This window comes from Neolamprologus multifasciatus, chromosome 1, assembly GCF_963576455.1.
Source record: "Neolamprologus multifasciatus chromosome 1, fNeoMul1.2, whole genome shotgun sequence".
Classification (NCBI taxonomy): Eukaryota; Metazoa; Chordata; class Actinopteri; order Cichliformes; family Cichlidae; genus Neolamprologus; species Neolamprologus multifasciatus.
Genome location: NC_140439.1, coordinates 20769677 through 20797645, shown reverse-complemented (window position 1 = coordinate 20797645; position 27969 = coordinate 20769677). Strand labels below are relative to the sequence as shown.

The window sequence follows — 27969 nt, the reverse complement described above, 5'->3', positions numbered from 1 at the left end:
AGAAGAAAGACAATGCATGTGTGAGCAAAGGTAATAAACGTAGATAAAGATTGAAATGGAGGGAGCAGTTGAAATAAGAGGGGTGGTCCAGTCAGTCGCCAAGGAAATCATCTGAAATTTGTAAAGTGACAAAACATGTTAAGTATGGGAGTAAAAAAAACATGCTTAAAAAGGTCTATCTCAGAGATAGCATGTGGTGCGTGTGAACAATATTATTAGGCTGCTTGCAGTTGTACTTAAAATCCACACATACAACTGACCTTGCAATACAAAGAAGGTATTTTGCAAGTTAATCAAAGGTTTTATGAGAAACTTTATTTTATTGCCATGTGTTTTGATTTTGTTTATTTTTATAAAGGTATTTTTAATGGATTAAACATTACTTGAGACATTTTTGTTAAGTGATGGGTCCACCTGAAACTAGTTTGTCTGAAGTCTGCAAATGTAAACTCCATACCTGATTAAATTTTACCTCAAACACATTAACATCTCTTCACTATAAAGCTACCAAATACTTATAAGTAAGCATCCCTGGAAGCCTGTGCTCTTCCTGTTACTATTTCAAAGGGTAGTTTCCAGATGTAGGCATATTTGTAAAGATGTAGGCAGTCTTTGATTGAAGTTTGTAACTTCAGGCATGTTAGTTTATAGAATTGCAAAGTTAGTTTTCTAAAGTTAATGCTTCCTTATAATCATCCTAAACTTTCCAAGGTTAGGTGCTGATGTGTTGTTGTTTGCATCAATTCTGTTGGTTTGCACACCTTGTCACCTGTGAGTACCTTCCTCTCTCACCCTCTGTCAGTGGGATCACTCTAATCCAATCCCAAATATATTACTTGGTCCTCACTGAGATAAGGCATTCTGGGGAAAGTTAGTGTATCCATATGAATTAAATAGACAGCAGCTCTATCAAAATCAGGCAGAAGGTCAAGGCTACTCTGCAAGAGGATATGATGCAGTCAAACAGACTTTTTCCCCATATAGCCTCTTCTTTACCCCCAGCCTGGGTTATTATCACTCACCCACACGGAAGACAATAACAACATCAGACTGTGCTGTCTGCATCTCCATCTGCAGCTTTATAATGATAGTGGGTGATGAGCCTTTGCTTTTTAATTCAGTGATTCTTTCACTTGAACACCACTCAGATGTCACTTATGTCACCACGATACTAAACATTCAGATAATTTGAACTTTAACCAATGTCACTACTGAACTTTTAAAACCTACCAATAAGAAACTGGGAAGCTCTACATGGATAACTTGGATGTGATTTTAGTGTATGCCCTTCTTTTGCATTTCTTTCACATTTCCTGATTTAAGATGTGCTCATGACAATGATTTCTTTGTCTAAACCAGAAGCTAGTAGAAATGTGGATATTACATGGACACTTTTAAAAGAATGTAAGCAGACCTGAATAAATTGTCAGATTTTCAGACGGTAGGTTTGGTGGTTTGGTTTATGATGTTTTCAGGAAAGCTGTGCCACACCTTAGATTAATTGTTGCCAGTAAAGAGGATGCCAAGTGAGCTTGGAGTGTGCATGGCTCTTAGAAGGTCTCAGCATGTAATTAAAAACAATGGCGTGTAGAATAATGGCTGAGGCTGTTATTAAGGCCATTTATTGCAACAGATTCAGCTTCTCAGAGTCCCAGAGAAAGATTCCTAAGCATTTTCACGCCTCTGTAAGGGCTGCTATTGACAAAAATATGTTTCGCATTTTCAAATATTAATGCTCACATGTGTGAGATGTTAATGGAAACATTTCTTTTTAATTCAGTAAACATCACTGATATCCTAACACTATTTTAGTATCCCCCCATCAAAAAAAAACAACATTTTGTGCAAGATGGTCTTTGGCATGTTGACCATAATAACCACGTAGATACTTCAGTTAATCTCACACAGGAATACAGATAGACTTCACACATTGATTGATTGAGAGTTTGAGAGTAATATAGATTTGAGCTCAGCTTTCATTTGGAAAAGCATAAACCCAGACTTTCAGTGCTCCGTGCTTTAACACAAATTTCTATTACAACGGTGATGAAACCTTAATGGCTCAGCTGGGTTTGTTGTTGTGTGTGCTAACAGCAAAAAAAGAAAAAACCCTAAAAAAGCCCGGTGCAACAAAGATTGGCATAAGAATGTAAAATGGTAGCGCTTTAACAAAAAACATAACAATGAAAGTTGACATATTTTTTTGCAAGATTAATGAAATAATGATGGTATATTTCATAAAAAGTGGGCAAAATACAATTGCGTAATGTTCTTTTGTCAAAATAAACAAGTAAAGGCAGAGGAAGATGCTGCCATTCACTGCGATTTCTGCTAAATAATGCAGTGCATAGATAAAGCTGAGGTGATGAAATTGAGGCTGCAAAGGAGCTATGTGTACTTTCTGTTTTGTTTGGGATGCTGTGCTTGTCCACAGTGCTGCTCAAAGTCAGTGTGACACTGTGGTTGTTGCAGACTTTTTTTGTTGTTGCCAGTATTACTATGGTAGCTTTGAATTGGGTTTGAGGGTTATTCTGCTTCCAGAAACAGGGGCACGAGCATGGAAGAAAGTGCTGCCTTTCAAATGTATTAATCTAGCACGTGGTTACTAAAAGGTAGTGTCTCTTAAAAGCATGACAGTTTCATCAGTGTTGTTTTACGAATAAGCATTGCTACATCAAAAAGCTTTTTGCCATTAGGGAAAATTCATTAAATATTTTCAGCTGTGAGGAAAACGTCCATTTTACCAAGTGCTTATCGGGGGGGGGGATAGAAACATGAAATATTAGTGATGGCAAAAAAATTTATTTTTTCATTTTATTCATTATTAATTCTTCATATATAAATGTACAGAGGGAGAGAGAGTAAATATAGTCTGATTGTTTATAAACAAATCATGTCATAAATTGGTAGACTTAAGTAATCATCAAATTAAGCAATTTAATCTGTAATTACATTTGATCCCAAAACGAAAGCTTTGCTCAACATTATGTTTGTTGTTCTGTTTTTTTAAATCCATTTTTTGGCATATGTTTTGAGGACAGCCAGAGACGGCTAAGATGAGAAGCGGTCTGTTTGTGGTCAGAGGATGTGGTAGACTGCTTGTGTTGTTTGATACTTGATCTGATGTTAATGTGCTGCTGCTGTGTGTGTGGGATGGAGTAAGTTGAAAGAGGCAGAGGGGAAGATGGGCAGATAATCCCGTCTGCCTGATGAGATTGAATGCTGAGATTGATTGATCGCCTAATCATAGGAGGAAATGGGCCTGAAAATGAATGGGACTCTGCCCCTGCCTTGCTGTGGAGCTGGGGAGTTGGGTTGGAAGGGATGTTAGCTGCAGAAAGACATGGCCTTAATGTGCATGAGACCTGATTTCATTTGTGTCTGATATACAGTTATATGATCCTGGCTAAATGATCAAATAAAAAAGGAAGAGGGAGAACAGTGAAGGGGATGTAAATCAAGCTTTATTGCTGGAATATTACTTTTTCATCTCATCTAAAATGGATGCATTGAGAAAAGAGCAAGAATAAAAATTCATCATCAATGTAGAATTGATGGAACTGTGTGTCGGTGCAGAAACCCACTGTTGTGGATCTAGTTGACTGGCTAGTAATAGGCATTAGATTATAGGATTATATTAGGACTGTATGATTGGTTTTCAGTGTTTTTGGCTTGGATTGAAGATTTGCCTGGTCAAGTTGTTTACAGCTGGATTGGAGGTTTTTTAGAATATTTAAAAAGCTAACATGCTTCTGCATGTGTCACTCTCTCTTTGTCCTCACTGCCACTTACTAGCTCAATTGATGGCAAGACTACTTAAAAATAGAAGTGGTCATTGTGTCTCTGCTGGAGAGCCTAATATGTACTAACCTACATTGCAGACACAAAGATAGCCACTTTAGATCAGGACAGAGTTATTAGCCCCCCTATGAAAAAAATAGTTTAACAGCATTATGAAATATTTTTTAATTAAGTAATGCTTTTTTATGTTATTTTATTTATTTTGGATGTTAACATTATTTCACTTTGTGCACAGAAACAAACTTATTTCACAAAACCAAAAACTACTAGGGATCAAAATTATTAGCCACCATGATGCTAATAGTCAATTGTGTAGCCTTCATGCTGGATAACAGCCTGGAGTCATTTGTTGTAGTTTTCAACAAGTCTCACAAATGTCTCCTGAGCAGTCCTAGCTCATTCTTCTTTGGTGAATTTCTCAAGCTTCTCCAGATTTTAGGATATTCTGGCATGGACCTTGGTCTTCAGTTCACCACACATATTTTTGATGAAATTCAACTCATGACTTTGTGCAAGCCAGTCAGTAACTTTCACTGTGGTCTTCTGGAGGTAGTTCTTCATCAGGAACGGGTTATATTTGGGGTCGACCCAGTTTTGCTGCTGGCTGCTTGAGGATTTTTTTGAAAATCTTTACATATCCTTCTTCTTCATAATTGCTTCCACATTGACGAGATTCCCCTTTCACAGATACACTGAAACATCCCCACAGCATAATAATCCCAGCACCATGTTTTACAGTGTGGATGGTGTGTTTTGGGTTATCCAACTCTCTCCCTTCTTTCTCCAAACATAATCGGCGTCTTTATTGCCAAAGAGCTCTAGTTTTATCTCATCTGACCAGAGGACGTGCTTCCAGTATGCATAACCTTTCTCCAGGTTGTTAATAGCATACTTCTGTTTGACAAGGTGTCTTTTCTGAAGAAGTGAAGTTTTTGCAGTCCATTCCCATAAAGGGTACTAGTGAATGTTTTCGTTGAGAGTAAAATCCCTAACTTAGTCATTCACTAGTGTATTGGCAGTCATTTTGGGGGCTTTAGACACACCAGATTTCTCTTGTCCGGAGTTGTTGATATCTTTCTCTTCCTACCTCTACCAGGCTTGTTCTATACTTTGTGGCTCTCTTTGAATTTCCTGATGATGTTTCTCTCTCCAGTTCTGGACACTTGGGAATGCTGTGCTAACTTTGTATATCCATCTCCTGCTTTGTGAGCATCCAGAAAAGTATAAACTGATATCTTTTTTTTGGCCTGATGTTTTCTTAAGTGATAGCTCAAAGCCTTCCTGAAGTTTTAACACTGTGTGCAAATTGGAAGATAACCCTAAATTTTAAACTAAACTTTATTTTACAAGCTTTGATCATTACAAAGTTAAAGCACATCCTTGCACAGCAGTGATTTGTGCTGTGGCTTCAAAAAAGGTCGTTGTTTTTTTAGGGAGCTAATAATATTGACGCTGGTCTTATATATATTTTTTTAAGGAAATTGTTATTTTGTGCAAATTGAAATAACTTATGTTTTCGTAAGAAAACTGGTATGTTTAGAAATGCTTTGTTACTTGCTCTATTAAAAAAGCACTTAAACAAAAACTTACATCTTATAGGAAGGCTAATAATTTTATCCTCATCTGTATATTAAGGGGGAGTTTAGCTTTGTATTGTGAGGTTTCTTTCATTTTATGTAAGGCTGACATTTCAGAGTGAATACTGCCAGAAACTATTCATGTGCAATGCTTAATGTGTTAGATTAAGCCTGTCATTAAGGCAGAATCAAACCAACAAGTTTGCCGTGTTGTTTAAGTTTTACCAATTGTCAGTATACTTGTCCACCCCTTTAGAGATGCTTTGTAAAGCAAATACCTCTCACAGTTGGAGCATTTGTGACAATTTTCAATCTCGTTATCAAAAGAGCAGCAGTCATTTTCTTTCTTTTTTGTAACTTAATTTAACACTTGAATGATAAATATGTTTTGCAGATAATTCCTATGCAGGATTTTGTTATCAGTGTCATAAGTGTTTTTCAAAACTGTGTAGGTGTAGCAGAATGTGACTGTTATTATGTCACTGTAGCTATAAATTGTTGTTCTTTTGTTCAGATTCATTACATGGTATATTTACCAGTCAATAAATCATTAAAGCTGGCTGTCTATTGATGTAGCTTTACTCTGGAGCGCAAAACAGCACCAACTAGACAGGGCATAGCCACGAGACTGGTGTCAGGCATCACAATGTTGACAGAGCATGCTTTAGTGTGCCTGTAGATGTTTCATAACATATTTGGGCTTACTAGTTTACAATGCTAATAGTTCTTTCAAGTGCCAAGTGTTCTTTCTCTGAAGTGTTTTCTTTACTTTAATTTTCTTAGCTCTGTTTTGGTCTCCACCATCGTCTAAGGAAAATAAAGCAAAACATTTAGCTTTAAAATAAAAAAATAAATAAATTAGTGCTGAGATCTAATCAGAGCAGAGATATAGCTCTAATCTGAAGGTTGTTTTTTTTTAAAGAATAAATAATCAAGAATAAATGTCAATATAATGCTAAAATGCCAAAAATGGAAAAAATAAAGACAAAAAGCAACTGACACAGTCAATAGGTGTGTTATGTTTGTATTCCTATGTGTGTGTGCATGCGTGCTTTATTTTAATATATCTTTGCCAGGATCTCTAAGCTAAGCATAAACCTAGTTTTGACCCTCCTCTTTGTCTCCCTCTAGTGTGGTGGTTGCATTTTTGTAGTGACTGATTAGTAAGTTGCTGTGATCCTGAGCTCGAAGCCTGACAGCGGGATGACAAACAGTAATATGAGCAGCCTACACAAAGAAGTAGAGAATCTGCGGACTACGTGATCAATGGCATTGACCAAGGAGTCAATCGTCAACTCTATATTCTACTGTGTTTACTTTCTCCCACTGCTGCTGTTAAACTGAGCATGCTCTAAGCGGCCACCATAGAGACCCTCTAAAAGCTGGCCTCACACCCGTCATTGATTGACACACTGATTATCTTGGGAGCTGTTGACACCACACTTGTTAGCCATCTTAAACATTTATGATGATGGGGAGTGGTAGCTCTGTGTTACGCAGTTTACTGGGCTAGAGGGAGAGACAGACATTAATTTTAAAGCTTTTAGTTTAATGTGGTTTGCTTTACTAACCTTTAATCAAAAAAACATCCAGATTGTTATTTGTGATGGACCAACACTTTGAGTTATATCTGTAGATAGTTTGTAAAAGTGATATCATGCGTTGACTTGTGTGTTTTCCTTGATTGCCAACATAGAAACTGAAGTATATTTTAAAATTTAAGCAATAGATGGGCTGTGAATAAAGCCTTTTAGTCATCCCTTTGGGATTTTAAGAAATGTGCTTATTTTCAACATTGATAAAAGCAAACTGAGTGATTTTGTGTCAGTTTAAGTAGGCATTAAGGTTTTGCAGTTGTGTGTCTGATTTGTTAATGTTTTCCTTTACTTTTGTCTTTGATATAAAATTCAAAGAGATTCTTTTGTCCTTTTGCTTAAATTAGGCTTTTTCTGTTCCTATTTTCCTATGAAATTCAAACTTCATTATACAGAAAAACACACAAAGCGATATTCTATTTGGTAGCCAAGCCGTACAATAAGACTGTACTAACTGAATGAGATATGCATAAGGTTGCTTAATTCTGCCATTGTTTTAAGACAAGCTGACAGTTTATACAGATGATTTATGATCAGACATCTCAGCCTAACCAGAATAATTCAGATTGTTTTGAATGTTTTTATGTTTTGCTGTCAGTTGTCATTGGGGTTAATATTTTGAGGAATTGTTAACAGTGGATACCTAAACATATCATCTCATTCAGATGTCCAGAGTTCCCTGGATGAACTGCAGACCTGTTTGTTCTTCTGTCCTTATTTACTGTTGGTTAACATTTTGTACAATTTGTGCAAAGTAATTAATAGATAGTTTCTGCAACTTCCTCGGGCTTAATTACACAAACTCTTTATCTTAGGCATTCAGTAACTGTCTTTGCTGTACGGACAAGTGCCTCTGATAGAGATACCATCCCTGCTTGATTTTCCACATAGATGATTTTCTCATATCGGTTTGGCAGCCTCAAACAGACGAGAGGTCTTTTTATGGGTCTCTGTTTTTAGTCGTTATCGCTATTTTTACCTTCAGTTCCTTCATATTCCTTCCAGCTTCCCAAGGCCTCTTGTGGTTGGTCAGCACATTGAAAAGTGCGGTGCCTCTTTACAAGATTGTCCTTAATCTTTTGCCAACCATGTCACCTCGAAATGTGTGGAGGCTGATATGATAATGATGTGGACCAGTCCAGGGTATTAGAGTTAAGCTGGGTGATTAGGCCTCACATCGATTACTCTATCATTCAGCACTGGCCTTGTCTGGGCATCTAGGAGAGAGGTGAATTGGGTAGTGGTGGGGTAGCAGGGGATTGACAGCCATCCTGGAATAAGGAATGAGTGAATCGCAAATGTACATCAAACCTAAATATGTTTTAAACCATACAAGATGGGTATAAAACATTTTCTTATATATATAAGAAAATGTTTTATAAAACAGGGCGACCGTGGTTCAGGGGGTTGGGAAGCGTATCTGTAACCGGAAGGTCGCCGGTTCGATCCCCGGGCTCTCTGTCCTGGTCGTTGTGTCCTTGGGCAAGACACTTCGCCTACTGGTGTTGGCCAGAGGGGCCGATGGCGCGATATGGCAGCCTCGCTTCTGTCAGTCTGCCCCAGGGCAGCTGTGACTACAACGTAGCTTGCCTCCACCAGTGTGTGAATGTGAGAGTGAATGAATAATGGCATTGTAAAGCGCTTTGGGTGCCTTGAAAAGCACTATAGAAATCCAATCCATTATTATTATCATTATTCGTCTTTCACTGTTACTGATTCTGTGCTTAGACAAACTTGTGTTTTTGGAACTTAAACTGCCTAGTATTAAGAAATACCTTGTACTCTGTTTAAGTAGTAATTTAAGTAGGTTGATATTCTCAAGAAACTCCTCCTGTATTTTTATGCCTATGTTAAATTTTCTGTATTTGCAGAATCAAACTAGATTAGTGAATGAAACATCACATTACATAACTTATGCAAATGGAATGACGTTATCGTATCATGTTTGACAGCATTTTCATTATAGTGCATTAAATTATATTCCAGTACTTGGCTCATCAAGCCTTCCTAGAAGCACCGAGTAGAGTTCACAGGGACAGGGATAGTGTATTGAAATAGACAGTCAAACAGTAGAAATAAAAAGGGGGGGGAAATAAAGAATTTGTGGCTGTAGATGGTATTTATAAGAGCAATATGGGCAAGGAAGTGTTGAAACAGGAGAGATGAAACAGGCAAGAAAAGGTTAGGACCCTTGCCTTGCCTGAACACTCTGAGGCTTTTAATCCCGGAACAAAGTCATTAGGGTTCGCGGCTACAGAAGAGACCAATTAAAAGCAGAGTGTAGGCATAAGTTGGGAGAAAGGCATCATTTGCTGTAGAAACCCAAGCCTTTTATCAGACCAGTGGGAGCCTTCCCTTATTCACCCAGAGAATCAGAAGGCCTGTCAGACATTTCTTGGAGATGTTTTTACTTCAAATAATTCACTTTCACTTAGAAATAGGGCAGTGGTGATGAGAGGGAGATGGCTCAGATTATCTAAAGGCCACCAAAAATCATGGCATGACCGTGTTTATGTCCTGTACAGTACTAATAATGTATATTAGAAGATGCTAAAAAAAACATAAAAACCAAAATGATGCGATATTGACTAAAAAATATGGATGTTTTCCTTTATGTTTAACTGTGTTATTTGTTTGTTGTTTTTTTTTTATATATATATTTGGTCATTAAAAACTATAATGCTATTATTCATGTAGTGCGATTAACAGTTGTGAAGATTCACACACCCCATTCCTCTTGTAAATTGACTGTGTACTTACAGACACTACTACACATGGTAAAGAAATCCTCAATTATCCCTCACAAAGCTCCATTTTACTCCAATTAGCTGCTAAATCCATCTGTGTGGTGATTTAATGCAAGGATTGAGTGGAGGGTGAGGCCTTGATCTGGACTTCCTTGTTTACTGAAATAATTGATATTATCAGATTCTTGGTGATTAATGGGCTTACTTACATATACCAGGGCTTAGCAGCGCTGCTGTAATGTAAAGCTGGAAGAATTATAGTATTTATGTCCCTGGAGTCAGCTAATTATTGTACTAAGTTTTGCCTTCTTGTGGAGTAAAGACTAATGAAAGATTGGAGAATGTAAAAATTTTAACAGTGGATTTTCCTTTTGTAATCCATCATTATTTGCAATCTACCCCTGAAATTTGCTACAGTGTTTTTACTTCATCATTCCAGAACTAAGCAAGATGCTGGCACAAACTCCACAAGTCCTTGCTAAAATGTTACTGTTTACAGCCAGGCGGAACTGAAGTAACACTGGGTAGAAGTTGTAAACAGTATAAAAGATGGACATTGCTTCTGCATCTAAAAAAGTGAAGCAAATGCAATGCTTTAAAATGCTTTAAACATGCATTCTTTTTAATGGCCACTGGGGGAGATACATGTCGTTGCATAAAGACATCTGGTCATGTAGAAAGTTGTGGCAAAACAGCAATCTGATTTGACATCTCTGAACATTTCAGGTCAAAGTGAATTAATAATTAACTCTGTTTTGATAGACCCACCTCTTCTCATCATGTCCAGTTTTGAAACATAAAGATGGCAACAACGGAAACACTAAATAAAAACAGAATTCAGTAAGTTGCAGATCGTTTAAAACTACATTTAATTGAAAATAGTACAGAGATGTGACCAGAAACATGTTTCAAAAACACTGGAACAAGGACAACAAAAGACTGTACTGGTTAGCATTTGAGCAATGATAGTAACAGCTCTAACTGTAAAACTACCAAGATTTTAGGGATTTCATCATGTCTGGCACATAAAATTAGCAAAAGACTCAGAGAAATCTCTGTGTGCACGGGTCACGGCTGAAAACCAACTGAATGGCTATTTTTTTCACATCTTCATTTGCTACTGTATGGAAAACGGATCTAATTCTGTAGAGCATATTAATGCATGGGCACATGAACATTTCTTAAAATCATTGTCAGCAATTATGGGCTCTGAAACAGACTGAATTTGTAATAGAAATGTCCTAACTTTTTGAAATTATTTGCTGTGCCTTTCTTTGTTTACATTTTACACAGAATACCAACTTTTTGGAAAATGCTGCATATTCATTGACATAGAAGTCATATGTATTGAGCACAAATGCATCAGAGCAAAGAGCAAGCACTTGACAGTATAAATTACACATTTCTATTTAATATTTTGTTAATACAGAGAAATTAATGTTGTTCAATAGAAACTTTTTTTTTATCTTTGAAACCATGATTTATGATCTAGTTATAAATCATTTGAATTATTTGGTATCTTTTAGGATTGTGATATACTGTTGTGCAGCCCTTGAATTATTGAGTACGTTTCATTATTTAAAAGTGCACTGGATACAGCATTCAGCATCAGACTGCATACCATCATGTAGACATACTATACATTAAACCCTTTCTCTGGATGAAAGGCTTCGGGCTGAAGAGAGAGCAGGTTATAGGAGTTAAATGAATACATAAAAACTGCGTAAATTGCACCAGGTTCATACCACCATGGGAGATACAGTATGAGGGTGGATGAGATGAGCCAACAGTCTTTCTCAGCTAGCAGATCCTCCTGAGAACTATTAATAATAAAACAACATGCTGGTTTATACAGATTCACATATCATAAAATGGCTTTTTAGTACTTGTTACAAACCTTTACCTGTCTGTTTCGCTTATAGTTGTTCAGGATTTTGTGAAAGGCACAGTAGGGATGAGGGTAGGGTGGTTCTTTGACCTGAATGGGTAAATACTCCCCATGAGTTATTGGTGTTGGGTTTATTGGATTGATTATGTGTGGGACTATATGGCAAGAATATTGGCAGTGCATTGGTCTGATCGTACTTGCTACACAGACCTGGTTGGATTGTTTTCCCTGTGATGGACTGCCGAAGAATCTTTACAGTCAGAACCTCTCTGGTGTTTTTTTGGCACAGTGTAAGCATACAGTATGTGAAATAAGAAAACAAAGTTGGCACAGGATATGGTACATTGCAAATAATAATTTGTCTACTGAATACCGTAGAATGGTTGAGGTGAGAATATTTGACTTCATTTCAGAATATAAGAGGAAACTCTGTCCAAATTCAGCTAGCAAACCCTAAATAGAAGACTGAACCATCATTCTCTACCTTCCTGTCCATCCTCCATTAATCGCATTGCTGACTGATAGAGCATTCTGTAACTGCGTCTGCCTCTTTTGCTGCTTCTTTTTTATGTCTTGTTTTGGTTCCTTTTCCTCTTCTGCTCAGCTTCTGTCGCTTTCTTTGTTTCTCTCTGTAGACTGTGAGCTGATATAATCCTTTGAAAAGGTAATGATCCCACTGTGTTGAGATTATGTATGTGTGCTGCACAGTGTAATGGCCTGGCTTTTTATTGCCTGCTGCATACTAATCCCACAACTGAAGGAATGAGATGACACCTGCAGTGAGCTGTGTGTGAGCAGCAGCCTCACATGAAAGAATGGCCATTAAAAATGATCAAAGAAATTACTGCACTCGGCTGCACAACATTGCTTTCACTCCTGGCTAGGTGTACATCTCTCTGCTCCAACATGCGCATGCACAGTCATGGACTCACATGCATACATGGACTAACACTAATTAGTATCTCAGCCTGATGGATATTCTCCAAGTGATCCTCTGTGGAAATGTCTTGTGCATAGTTGCCTTAGGGTCTCTGTGGTTGATGCACCCACGCTTGCAGATAGGAAATGGAGGACATACAGGAGTTCAAGCTGAGGAGTCTTTTCTTCATACCCTGATCACAAATTATTCATTGAACAACGCAAGTAATTTAACTAGACATTTGCCTGTGTGGTCTTTTGTTATAAGTTTAGCAATATTTTCTGTTTTACTGACTGTTGTTGTTGGTTCATAAGGAGTAAAATAATGTAATAGTTTTCAAGCAGATTGAAGTACTAAAATAGATTTGCAGAACAATTGTTTCTGATTTATTCCCTGGTGCAGTTTGCCATTGCCCTCTTCACCAGATGTAGCACTTTGACTTGCACCTTACACTCTGGGTTTGACACCAGGTCTTATCAATTGGCCTCCATTGTAAGCTAGTAGATGACATTTTCTGCAGCTGGTCTATTGTCTCACAACAGTTTCACTTTTTGCACCAAGCCACACCGGTAAATATATACTAATAAACATATTTCACATACACCAATTTAACACTGCTTTAAAGGGGGACTATTTTGCTTAATTCTAGGTCCCTATTTTGATTCTTGGATTTTGCCACTCTTGCTTTAAGCCAACTTTTCTCTGATTGGCTGTCCCTTGCAAACAGAAGGTTTAAACAGTAGGTGGGTGAGGCTAATTACCTCGTTGGAATATGTATGCTTGACCACATTAAGGATGCTCCCACCCTATGACATCATAACAAATCCAAGGGTAGAATTAACTGTCAGAAAATAAGCATTAGAGTGTGAAGCCTGAGTTTTTGGCCCTCATACATATGCGGACTTAATATGCAATATATAATATATACACTTGCTGGACACTTTTTATTAGGTATATCTGTTCAACTCCTTATTAATGCTAACATCTAATTGGCCAGTCACTTGGCAGCCGCTCTGTGCATTTAGACATGTAGATGTGGTCAAGAGGACCAGCTAAACTTTAAACCAATTAGAATAGAGAGGAAATATGATTTAGGAGTTTTTGATTGTGGTGTGGTTGTTGGTGCCAGATGTGCATATTTCAGAAAATGCTGATCTACTGGGGTTTTCCCAAACAACCATCTCTAGAGTTTATAGAGTTATCTGAAAAAGAAATTATACAGTCAGCATCAAAAATCCCTTGTTGATGCCAAAGATAAGAGGAGAACTGCCAGAGTGCTTCAAGTAGATAAGCAGGCAGTAACTGAGGTAACTACTTGTGGCAACCAAGGTATGCAGAACGCATGCTGCAACATTTGGATGGTGGGGTCAGAATTAGGTTAAAAAAACATAAAAGCATAGATCCATCCTGCTCTGTATCAATGGTTAAAGATGCTGCTGGTGGTGTAACGGTGTGAAAGATGTTTTCTTAGCACACTTTAAGCTTCTTATTACCAATTAAGCATTATTTAAACAACACAACCATGCTTTATCTCTTTTACAAATGAAATTTTATTTATAACTAGAGAATTTGTTCCTTGCTGGCCAGTAGAAAGAATGCAGCTTTAACTTTTCTGACCTGTGCACTATTTCCATCCTTCACATACAGTCTATGGTTTGTACAGAACATAAAGATTTTTGGCTTCAGATATATATGCATAATAAGTAATAGCATAAAAGCCTCACTGTAACTTTGTTAATAGTCTGTTCTTAAATAGAAACCTCCACTTAATATGCTATTAAAATTGACACTTTTAGAAATGATAGGAAGGGTCTCACAAGTGGCAAGTAGTTTCCAAGAATTAAGAAACTGCCCTTGGAGACTAACAGAAAGAGTCAATTTTTATTGTAATTATGAATGATTATTGCAGTATATATGACTTTCCCCCCCTGCATTTAACATGGGTCTATCAGAGCAGAGAGAAAGTGGTTATTACAGGGATCCACTTTACTGAGAGATTCCTTTTCTCACTAGTCCTCCTTTCTTCTCATTAGCCCCTTCCTTTCTCTCCCTTGGCGGTCCATTTTAGAACCATGCGGCTGCGGCATGTGGGTAATTTCACTGCCTATTCATGTGTTGGAGGGCAAGGATTCCTCCTCCATTAGGTAGTGTCATCTTGTGATGTATGATGTACGCACAGAAAGGCAGTTCAATGTTTATTCATGACTTTGAAGGCAATGCCTAAGTCCTCTGATTTCCTTTTAAGGAACAAAACTACGTAAGATTGAGACTTCAGTTTAAAGGCATACAGACCATCCTGCAGTTCCTGAGTTTCTCTCTTCCCCTTTCTCTCTCTCTCTCTCTCTCTCTCTCTCTCTCTCTCTCTCTCTCTCTCTCTCTCTCTCTCTCTGTCACACACAGACGCATGCTCTCTTTCTCATCTCTCGCCCACAGCTCCATTTTTTTTTTATCTCTTTTAAATTCTCCCTCGATATTTTTTCTGTCAGATTTAATTTATTTGACCCTTAGAAAAAAGATCACATGCAGTTATTTCCTTCTGATTTTACCAGACTGTCTCACCATCTTGCCTCTGTACTTAACTAAGAACTTTGATGAAGAGATGAATTTAGATCATTTTTTTATAGTAGGCTGGCATGTTAATGAGACTAAAAGACCTTGTGAACACACACACACACACACACGCTCAGTATATTGGGTATGTGGAACAGATACGCTTATATAGACTTTTATCCTACTAAGAAAACCGCTACACAAAGAATAAAATCTGCAAGCTGTCACAAACACAGATTTAAAGCTTGTACATAACTCAAACTCCAGATTCAGTCTTTGATTAAGTAATCATAATTCAAAACTTGTTTTCGTATTTGCCTTGTAAATTATTCCTTAATGGTAATAAAAGCACATCCATTGATCATACCAGGACAACTCCATGCAGGACTTTGATGGGACTCCTCCTATGAGTAAATGGTATCTATTAATATTCTCAGTGACCATCGTTCCAAAAGCACATGAATCATAATGGTTGTATGTGGAAGCTGCTGCTCAAGAGGTCTCAGACACACATATTTGTGATGATTAGTCATGCAATTTAGTTGTGTGTGTTTATTTGAATTTTGTTTCAGGCTAAAATCCTATCAAGGCTAGAGACTAGTGGCAACTGTCAAGTGGCATGATTTTGGTAAATTACTATCAGGTCTCCACACACAGAGGAGGTGGAAATGCAATATGTAGCCCGTGAACACTGCAGAACGTAGACCTGTTTACTTGGCTTTGAATGTTCAACATGCCCCATGGTCGATTAGCTAAAATGCAGTATTATCCTGTTACATTTTTGGGAATGCATTTCAGCAGGAGTGAGGCAAATGGCTGCAATTTGGCATGAAATTTGCAATTTGAACATTTGTTATACGGTACTAATAACCACACTCTTGCCTTGAGTTATGCATATTCTATCCTTTTATGATAAATAATGCAAATGTGGCAACCTCTGCAAATGCCTGAGAAAATGAGGTGGAAGGGAGGGAGAGGCCAAGGGAGTGAAGGAGAGAGTTGAGAATGAGAGAGCAGGGGCTAGCATAACTAACTGATTGTTGTGCTGTCAAATTGATTTGCATGAAAAAGGCTGGTCTAATTGCAACACTTAACTGCAGTGTATTATCAATACACTGCAGTTAAGTGTTGCAAAATCACAAAAGGACACTGAGGAGCTTTTATTAAGACGGATTTCCAGGGTGTCTTTGAGAGGTGCACTACCATCCTGTGTTTCTGTGGGGGCCATTCGAAGCTTTATGACCCCTACCCGTGTTCTGCCTGACATTATATATCCATCATGCAGATGTGTACATATTGCTGTCTCAGCATCTATTGCCATATAAATCGTCTTTATTTTTTAACTTAGTTAGTAAACCTGAAGCTCAGATATATATTTTAAATTAATTTTCCTTCAAAAGAGGCAGTTTTGTTATAGAAATGGTGCAGAAAGACCCTACAAGTATACAGCAACAATGATGGCTTTTGGTATTCATCAAATGTGCAGAGAAGCCAAACTTTATGACCACCTGTGTAGTTGGTCAAGTAAACTTGCTGAACTTGTTGATGCATGGAGTTGGCATGGAATTAGCATGCCGGTTTGGTCCTACATAGGAAAATTTCAGTGCCACTGAGTACCTGTTGGATTCACTTTTACTTCCAGTAATGTGTGAGACAACTCTAAATGCATGAAATAATGACACAACATAGAGGGGAAAAAGTTTTAGGTAATGTGGGGTTAAAGGTCTTAGGTGATACGAAATACTAACATTATATTTTCAAAAAAACAAGTTACCCTTGTGCTTTGAACTGCCAGCTTTCTGGGAAACAACGATAATACAGATTCAGTTTCAGACAGCAGGATAAAAGAACATCATGTAGAAATGTATAGAATAAACATTAATGTTTAACATTAAAACAAGCAGCTTATTTCAGTAGCCTCTCAAAAATACAGTCATGAGTTTGTAAAGGGCTACTTCACCAGATGTTAAAAAGTTCTCACTACTGAGAAAGTTTGAAATCCTTTGAGAAGGAAGAGCTAAAAGTTTAACATTTTTAACTGCAGTTGTACAGCTGTTCATTTTGCCTCCGCAACTTGTGTATAATACTCATATCTGGATGCCACCGCACATTAAAACACACCTATGTGCTTTTACTGACCATTGCTAAATGGCAAACTTGCAACATTTAAACATTAAACACAGCTACTACGTCGCACCACTTATACCATCAGTTAACCACCCTTTAGTTAAAAAAAGAAAAACAGGCAGAGGTCATATATTGTAGTAAAAAAGAAGCATCTATCAAACACCCCAACATTTGGCACAAGCGTGTCTAGCTCACATCCGACCTGACTTGGGTTAAATATAAAGATTGGCGCAAAGTCAAGGTGCATAAAGGAGCTTAATAGCAGCTTAATACCATCACTGCTTTGGAAAAGATTTACCAGTAAGACATCACTGATTGTTGATGGGGATGCTGCATGGGTTATTAGTATAAAAATATACTAGTGGTCGCCTTCTGGTTCAAAGCAACTAAATTTACTTTATCTGGAAATTTAAGACTGCATTGTTGCTTGGCATCAAGAATCCTCTTGTGTTTGTGTCACCCATGTGGTTGGCAGCAGGATATCTGTTGAATGCACTGACTGAGAAGCTGTTTAAATGGTTTGCAATCTTGGTGCACAGCAGGTGTATGCCAGCATGGTAATGATGTGGACCCACAGTTATTTGTGTGTGAAAGGGTAAGGCTGTGGAGAAGTTGGGTGGTGTTTAGCACAGGGCTTCCTCGTGCTGCCAAAGGCAATACTTCCTTTTCTTCCCTTGATTTCCATCTTTAATAATAAATGATGGATGTTTCAAATTGTGAAACCGCTGGGAAAATCCAATTTAATCCTGGGCCTTGTAGGCTTGTATCAAAGGCTCTTATTTAGCTTTAATATTTGCAATGGCGCCTCAAAGTGAATGATGTAATGTACCATTTCATAATGGTTTGTATGTGGTTTTAACAAACTGTGCTGTTGTTGATTTAAACTGTGTTCTAAATAAACTGTTTTATTTTTAATTATTTTAACTGATTGTCTTTGTACATGTGTAGCTAGAGTGGAAATTGATATATTTGAGCTGTCTATTAACTACCTAACATGTGATAGTCACTGTCACATATTTTTGGCCGTAACTCAAAACAAATAAGATACCAAGCTTTTATGTTTTTGCAGCCAGTTATTACTTTATTAATTACATGGTATAAACTGTTAACCCTTATTAAAATATTAGTTTGCTATAGTCATTATATACTGCTATAGTCAGTTATTAACGAGCTGTAATGTATAGTGCTGCCACAATAAAGAATAGTCTCTTATTTATAAACCATTCAGGACCTTGGCTGTGACATTTGCAGTGAGGTGAATCGTCTTTATTTACTGAAGTAATTGTGTATAGTTTTCAGGGTTGGTCAAGTCAGCACGAGTATAGATCGGGTTTAAGGTTCATACTGCATTCAAAAAAAAAAGTCCAAGGTGCTTACTTTATGTCTTTATGCTAGCAATGTGTCAAGGCATAGATTAAGGCAAGGTTGAAAGGCATTTTTTATGAAAAGGATAAAATCAATTTCTTATACTGAGCGCTTAGAAGAACACTATGATCACCTTACAAGAAGTCCAGAGCAAGTAGAGCTTTGGAGGTGACAAATAACTTCACTCACTTAATTTCTGAAGCTATCTAAAGAATTGGGAAATTGTACTGGAAAGACCAACAATGATCCATTAATTGGGCCTAGTATCTTTTAAAAAGAAGTTCATTACTTTCCCTTTGGAGCTGTTTTCACACGTGTATTGCGCACAGAGTCCAATTTGTTTTAGTAAGAATTTGTTCTATGGAACAAAGTCTTTGTGATATCCAGTACAATTACTTTTCTATCAGAAGGGTGACATAGATCTGTAGGAATGCAAACATACAAGATCAAAGAAGAGTCCTTTACACAAATATACTAGTTTAAAAAAAAAAAAAAGTTGACAAAGGGCAGAAAAGTTCAATGAAAAGCAAGAGACTTGCCTCTAGCTGTATGTTTTTGGACTGTGGGAGGCAGAGTACCTACAGAACCCACACAAATATTGAGGGGAAAATGCGAACTTCACATGTAAGATGGTGGATTCGAATCAGGAACTTCTCGCTGCGAGACAACAGTGCTAACCACTGTTCCACCATGCTGCCCCAACCAGGTTCATAGTACTCCTTGTTTTGGTCTGATTTTGCACATCTTTCTTATTGTAAAGTAAAAATATTACTAAAAGGCTTTGGCTAAGATGAGGTCCAGCTGTTGAGTTCCTGTGGAGGTTGACCAATATTCTACCATGTTATTGACCAAATTGTGAACTATATGGAAAAAAAAATTCAGTTTTGATCAATTGATTGAAACGTCCTCCCAGAGCTTAGACACAAGTAAGCAAATCTATGGAAGGTTATGAGAAGTAAAAGGCATAAAAGACTGTTAGCTTTAAAAGGCATATTTTCTCTTTTTGTTCTGGCCCTAACTGAAGCAATTCTACAGATTTGTACTGAAAACACTGGTTAATGTCATTGGCTTGTGGGAATAAGAATGAAAATGGACCTCAAGGTCCCTATTATAAGCCTCTTGTGTCAGTTGCTTTCAAACAAGGCCATCATCTACAGTATTTCCATTCCCTCCTTCTTTCCTTTGCAACCTTTATATAAGCTTGCCTCTAATGTATGTGAGGAACAAGCTTTGTGCTATAGTCCTCTGCTCAGGTTTAGTGAGTTGCATGAACAATATATACTTTAAATATTTTTTAATATGAGTTACAAGAGACAATTAACCTTGCACTGCTCGTGTCAACTTCTAAACAGAAAGACTGTGTAAATGTTGACCTAATCAATAATTTACTGGAGAGCCATACACACATATATATATATACTCTACATTCACTTGTCTGTTGTTTTAAAAGCATTAGGTTGAATATCAGACAGCTCTATTCAAAAATACTCTTCTTTACTGATATTAGTAAATTGACTAATTTACTACTGTACTTATGCAGCTGCAGATTTATATGGTCTTGCTCAGGAAAAAAAATGGTCCTTTTTTTTTTTTTGAGCTGTTCTCATAACCTTAGCACTAAGATTTGCCAAAAAGTCTTGAAGAAATGTCTTTTTCAGTCAAATTAAATCTGTCATTGCCCTTTAGCCATAAAGTGTGGAGGCAGCAGATTTTTCCACTACCAGCAGAGGTCATGTTCATGTGTGCTTGCCTAGCTCTATTCTTATAAGTGCTTTTTTTGCTTTTTTCTCATCACATTCACAGGCTCAGCTCATTTTGAGTAGGAGGGACAGGGGAGATTTCAACCAGACAGGTTGTCTCTAGACAGTACAGTAAATTGTGAATAACATGTAATTTCTAAGGGTTCTCAGTGTCACAGGCTCATAGTGTTTTAGCTGGACTTCAGTATTATTAGATGAGTATGGCGTGCCGAAAAGGGAACATCTCGTTCTAGCAAAACTATGGATGTCTGTCCAACGTGCTGAGTTTAGGAAGATCTGCTTTCTAGACATAACACATCAGAATAAGGCTATCAGAATGGATGGAGTCAGAGGAACAAATTTAACCAGAATCAGTATATTTTACTGCTGACAGATAAATTGATACAAGAAAACTTGAGTAAAAGAGGTGGAGGAAGGGAGATACAGCTGTTTTAGGCCCAGAACAAATAATTGTAATCTGGGAATAAAAAGGGCAGTTTTAAGGCAAAAGTAAACTGCAGTATTTGGCTGTTGTCATTGTCAAAATTCAGAATCATTATTATGAAAGTCACCTTATGTATATTTATTATTTTCAGTATTTATGTCCTGCTATATGTTTTCCCTTGATTGGCCACTTGGAGTTGCAACACTTGACTGACACACAGCATGCATATTTTAATCAATTTAACCCTTAACCTAATACTTAAAACAAATCCAGACCAGTCTTTTTATCTACCCTGGGGGTGGGAGCTCATTATTAAATTTGAACTAACCCAAGTTTACTATCCTTGTTGATACATGTAGTTTGGAACTTTGTTTGCAACCAAAGCTATAGCTGCAAGTTTTTGTTTCAGTAAGAATACCTCTGCCACAACATGGAGAGTCCTCTTTGAGAAATGAACTAGAACTAAACCGATTTACTTCTTAGCTCTAACTTCTTGAACCTAGTAAATGGTAAATCTTGATTGTACCACCTGGGATAACAGTTACACTAATTACACTGTTAAAGTTGAAAGAATTTACACACTTTTAACCCTCAGTGGTGTGACACTGTTTATTTCTGAGTTCTTAAAGAACATTTTGACCCTGAAATGGTTGTTATGCGACATGTAACAAGCAGATATAATTTGTTGTTCTTTTTATATCTCTGGCCCCTGCTCTTTGCAGACTCTGTCTGACATGGTTGTTATTTGCATTTAGGTCTATGTAAAAGCATTTCAGCATATTAAAAGGTTTTATTTTTTGAAAAAAAAAGAGAGTAATGCTAGATTATTTATGTTGATACATATTTTTAGGAGCAAAAAATGATGTATAAACATATAATATCTAAGTTATGTTTAAAGGTGATTCAGTAGCTTGTACAACCTATAGCACCAAAACATGAAGTAATATTTTTCTGTATGACTTTATCAATTTCTTACATAATTCTAGAGAAATTTTGCCCAGTTCTTCTTTACAAAATTGTTTCAGGCCGGTGATATTTGCTGGCATATTTATGCACAGCTCTCTTAAGATGACAAAACAGTATTTCAGCTAGGTTGAAATCAAGTCTGGAATTTAACAAGGCCAAACCACTGATTCTTTTTTTTCTCTATCCATTGACTAGAATGAAATCTAATGAAATAGATTTGCTGATGCGCTTATGACCCTGTTGCATGACCAGGTTTCTGGTGGACAGATGGCGTTACATTTGACTGTAGAGTACTTTGGAGTGCAGAGAAATTTTGTTGACTCAGTGTCTGCAAGGTGCCCAGGTCCTGTGGGCGTTGTTTTTAACTAATACGCTTTGTTTGTTTTTCACCAAATGTGCTGCTTTGCACTATGGCCACACATCTATACAATCATGTTATGTTCCAGAAGTCTTGTGATTTCTTCAGATGCACATTAAACCTAAGCTGTGCTGTTCTTTGTAGATAGAAGAAGCTTTCTTGTGGAAACTCTTCCAAACAAGCCATCCTTCTTCAATCTTGATCTAATTGTACAGTCATGAACTTTAACATTCATGAACCTTAACAAGTAACATGCTACCTTGGGCCTATATAGTCTAACACATTGCGCTTGTTTTTTTCGATTTCTCTCAACACTGCGTGGTCTGACCTTGGGATGAGTTTGCTGCGACGTCCACTCCAGGGAAAATTGTATAATAGAAAACTTCTGCTTTTTTGGAGGTGCTCACATTTGCTGATGATTAAATAATCAGGTGCATTTGATTTGCAACACCTGGCCTATTATTTACTATTGAAGAAATAGGGGTGTACTTAGTTTTTCACAGGAGTACAGAGTCCTGTGAAATCTTTCATGCAGCTGTCTGTGATGACATGTTTTCTATATAGCCCTACACGTTATGTTCAACAAATATGTGGAGTCGCATACATCTGACAATATATCTGACTCCTCTGTTTAGATATTGACAAACCTTCTGAATAATTAGCAGTATTAAATACAGTAGTGCTTTTTGACTGAAGTAGAGCTCTATAATTCTCGTTTTGTCATTAATTGTAATTAATTTGGAAAAATGTATACGTTCTGATAAACATGGTTTTTCTTCTTTCTTCAGATCATTTAATTTCTGTTGTGGGAACCAAGAGTGATGATAACTTAGTTTATCTGATAGAAAATGCCCATGGCTACTCTAGTATTTTATGCCAAGGCAATACTTAAGTATGGTCCAGGCTTTAAGTGGTTCTTTAGAGCTCAAATTTAAAGTATCGTTCTTTATAAGTAGCTCTTAATGTACAGTGTATCAAAGTAGGCACTAAAACTATTAAAGTGTATTTGGGCGATGATATGGACTACATTACAAAGCTGGGGTGTAAGGATGGTGGTGTTAACTGTCTGCTAGCGTAATGAGAGAGTGAGCTGTCAGAGACATGCATGTAATGGCTCCCTTGCCACCCGCCCAGTTCAGGCCCTGTGGGACATAGCACAGACAAACCATTTCTTTCACACTGTCTCATCTCATGCATTCACTTCAACTCCAGCTCACTGTCTTTTTCTCTCTGTCTCGTCTTCTCTCCTCACTTACTTCTTTCTCTTTCTTCTTTGTTAAACTCTGACCTGTACAGGGACTATGCCTGGTCTCTAATATCTTTTGTCTCTTTCTGTTGCACAGACAGTAAATTGTACACTTACTAACAAACACACACACACACACACACACACACACACACACACACACACACACACACACACACACACACACACACACACACACACACTGAATCTCATGGAGCATGCAGGACTCATGAAGGGCATTTAGTGACTGTATCCCATAGGATGGCCTACTCTTTTTAGTATCCAGTGGATTTCTCATGGGCAGTGAAGTCTGCCCTCTCTGAAACGGGCAGCTTCTCAGTAGACCGAGCAGAATAGTCACACTCAGATGGTACATCTTTATATCTCTGACAGCCATAGTATGGTTTAAGCACTGCTCAGTTAGTACAGTGAGTTCCCAGTCTTCTTTACACAGGACATGTCTGTCAAGTGCAAAGTAATTTTACTTCAGTTTGAAGGAAGAAGAGTTGGCCTTTCACATAAAATTGTTATATTGGTAAACACTTAAAAAGGATACTAGATATGAACTAGTATCTAGTATGTGTTTTAGCTAGTTAAAGGTGTTGGTAATGCTTCAGCCACATCTGTTGTCTCAAATACAGGATTTCACAAATGCAACATTCTTTCTGTGACTGAGATTCCTCTTTCCCTCTTTCCCAGCCAATCTATAAGTGTTCGTCCCCGGAGGCTTGGTGTTATGACAGTTCTTTCGTCAGCCATTACTGCTGGTGTTAATGGCATGCTCGTTCTGACTTGACTGATTATCATATTGTGCATGCTGATTGACAGTTGACCTTCACACCACTTTATAAAGAACCCGCTAGATCCAGGGGGTCACCACGATTGCCTCCATGACAGCGTACTAATAATAATCTGATAGAATTACCAGGAACCAATTAATCTGCAGACTGCAGACAAGACAGTGGTTAAAGAGATGCTATTTCTAAGCTTGGCTGGTCCAATTCAGACATCTAGGTGGTTCATTCTTACTGACTACATGTCTATGTGATTCATAAAGGTAAGAATAATGGCTATGCAAATTCTTAGGTGAGGTTACACTGACCCACTGAGTTATATATGTAGCTGCCTTATAAATGAAAGATGGATAACAGGTAGGTTTCCTGTTATATAGCCTAGTCCAGAACTTTGCAATGTGTATATTTTGTGGAAAACTTAGTGACACTTTTTTGTTGTATTCAAGGAAATGAAGGGTGATTAGCTCCAGTCTCTTACATTCAGATGCAGTTGTGCTTGATACATTTTTATATTTTGACCACCTTCAGTTATGCTGAATTTTAGCACAGTAATTGCATGTGAAATTTTGGGAAACATTATATTTATCAAGTAAAAATGTACGGATGTAGTATATGCTGTGTAGTTTGTTTCAATCATTTTTTGATTGAACGGATGTGACATATATATGTGACATTATATTTCTTATACGCTGTATAAAAGTGAGTATTTTTAAAGAAATAATAACTAACTACATCTGCTACTTCCGCTATCAAATAAATGAATTCTGGATGCTAAAGGAAGCCGTGAAATTACATTTATAATATACAGACTGTATCATCTTACTGACAATTTGGTGTTGTCATCTTTCTTCCTCTCAGTGATGGGCCTTGTCATTTGAGATTCTGTTTCTTTTTCAAATTGGCTTCGATGGATATGATCTGTAATTAAACATTTTAATAGGAGGGAGAAGAAATGAGGGCTGTGTTTGTTCAGTGAGAGATAACATTCTAAGAGAGTAACTAAGGCATGGCACGAACAGCCTAGCAATATTACTGCACGCTGAGCTGCATAATAAAGAGGGCCTGCATGCATATTAATATCAGCTCCCTGCATAATGTCTAGATCTTATGACAGGCTTGGAAATACACTGACACCTCGCTGGTATTGCTTAACCTCTCCCGCTTCGTTATTTGCATCCACATTCTCTCATACTAGGTGGGATCTCCCCTAAGCTTGGTCTCACCCATATCAGTACCTCTGGCCCTGGCTGCCAGCCTGATTCCCACACTCCACCAGTTTTCACTCATTAGAAACGCATGGTGGAGGTATGTGATGCCAAATAAATTCCTCGTTCCCACTCGGTTGGTAGAAGCTTTTGGAAGAACTATAGCGACATCTGCATGTGCCATGGTTACAAAGCGCCAGGCTTATACCCGCCCACTTCACTGGGCTTCCCCTGCCAACCTGCTTCCTCATCTGTGCCGCCCCTCCCCCTCGTCCTTGCGGCACTCATTTCTCAAATTACTAAACATGGCTAATTGTGTGAAGCGTGAAGCTCAGTTCATTTGAACATTCTGGCTTGGGGGGGGGGGGGGATTTGCCTTACGTAGAGGAAGAATTAAGCAAGGATGTACAAAATGGAAAAAGGGATGATCCGCAGTTGCATATGCAGGTATCTGTGCAGTCACATTTTGACTGTCGCTGGATTGTTTTTCCAAGCTGTTAATTTTGTAACTCACTGTTATTTAAAAGCTATTTGATTAAAAAATAACCTGAACTTTAAATTTGGTTACCTGCTTTGTTTTCAAAAAGGTCGCATATTCCGAATCTTCTTTATGGGTCTTTATAATTTAAAAGGTTTTTGCTTTTGCTTGCTATTATTTAATCTTGATAGTGGAATGATTGTGGTTCACATTTAATTACTTTTCTCTACCGGTGTCCTGTGTGGCTATAAAATATTGAAATTCACTGGATTTGGAGAATGGGGTGGTGGTGGTGGGGGCTCAGTTCTCACAATTTAATACACATATAATAGGCCTGATTCCAAAGGAATAACCAGTGTCAAGTTTAGTTGTGTGAATATTTTAGGCATGTTTATGTGAGATGTAACCTGAAGTTTTCTGTTATGTTAGTGAATCATGGGGAAAAAAAACATGCAACAGATTGGTCTCAATTATTCTCTTCAAGTATGACAATGTTTTAGTCCTGTCCCTGTCACTTAGACTGTGTCCAAATCACACCTGCTTTCACCTGCTCTCACTCATATAACACTTGTAAGCTTTTGCACAAGATCACATTAAATCACAGCAAATTGCTTCTTTCAGTCCCCGCCTTTGCTGATCACAAGTCTGAGATCGCAATTAAAAATCTAATTTCTGTTCCATTCAAAAATCCACAAACATCCGTTAAGTTCTACATGAACAGACATTCAGTCTATCTGCGATGGCTTCTCACACGAATTGTAAGGTGCTCAATTAATCCTCGCTAAAAAGGCTGAGCGCACTGACTTTTTTTTTTTTTAATTAATGTTGAATTAAACGAATTGACAGGTTGCCAGAAACGAAGCGCACAGCTTTGAAGATTGTTATCGCATAATGAGTTGCTTTTTCCCCCCCTCTTTATATTTTATGCTTTTCTGTTTCCACTCTCTCACTCGATGCTGCCATTTGCCCGTATGCCTTAGCGGTTTAATGATATGCAAATGAAACATGCATAAAACCATTCTGCTGTAGAATGATTAAGCACAGAAGACATTAGCAAGTGCCTGCCACAGTGTCTGTTGTCTCTTCTGCATTCCGCTTCGACAGGGCACCAACACCACTCTTACAAAGATTAATGCCGCTAATGCACTAATCATTTGAATAACACGCATAGCATCCAGTTTGATTGAAATTAGATTCCAGGAGGGTTTCTTCTCACTCCAGCTTTGTAAGATCCAGAACCAGGGAAGGCAGATGTCTTCATATGTGAGAGTTGGTGCTCTAGAGAGCATGCAGAGAGCAAAGAGACCAGGTTTTTCCAAGAGGGAGCACTTAAACATCACTGGCAATGTTGGAGCTTTTCTCAGCTTGTTTGTGAGTACTGTGGCATTATTTGACTACTGGCATATAACGAAGGAAGAAAAATATCTCCGTTCTTGCTTACCCTCTCTCTCTCTCACACACATGTGTACACACACACACACACTCCACCCCCAATTCCATTCTGCTCTCTCGTGCAAGCCCTTTTTTTTTTTTTTTTTTTTTTTTTGTAATCCATTTGTGTGATGAAGACACTGCACAATTAACATCCCCCATGGAATTAAACAAAGGGGTGATTATCCAAAGTTCATTAGCGCCGAAAGATTAGAATATCCATGTGTCTCCATGTGATGAATGGAGAGGAAATACGCCACCAATTATGAAATAAATTGCTAATCGCATTTCTTGCGATCATGATTGTTGCGTTTGCGATGCCCAAAAAGATGCCATCTTTCAAGCGGTCCTTCCTCAGTGGTGGTACTACAAGATTCAGACATCTTGGTAGTGCCAGTGTTGGGTAGCAAGCACAAAGATGTTATAATCCCTTCCTTTGGATGACTTCCTTAATTATTCATATTGCACAACCATGCCCGTCTTCCAAATAAATCCCAGGGAAACAATTAACAATAATTGTTGGTGCCAGTGAATGAATATCCATGCGTTGCTAATTACTGTTTTAATTCCAATTGTGCATATTAATCGCGAAAACGAACTTAACGAAATCCTCCGTTGTCTTCGCAGCGATGCCCATCCTTGGCTCTGTGCCTGATGCCAGCAGACCGCGCTGGAGCAACAGAAACGTTCCTTCCAACCCAGAGAGTCCCCAAAACTGTGATTCAAACCAGTTGGTAA

At 37.8% G+C, this 27969-nt stretch overlaps 1 protein-coding gene across 3 annotated transcripts in view; it reads left to right on the top strand.

The window, feature by feature from the left end:
- The window catches only part of LOC146525675 (uncharacterized), a 145606-nt gene that overhangs the window by 87 nt on the left and 117550 nt on the right, over positions 1–27969 (top strand). For 2 of the 3 annotated variants that reach the window (XM_085162972.1, XM_085162978.1), the window contains exon 2: positions 27859–27965. The gene's annotated coding sequence lies outside the window, so the exon portion shown is untranslated. Of the gene's footprint in view, positions 27966–27969 lie in introns of all 3 variants that reach the window. The other variant, XM_085162985.1, reaches the window with a different exon arrangement.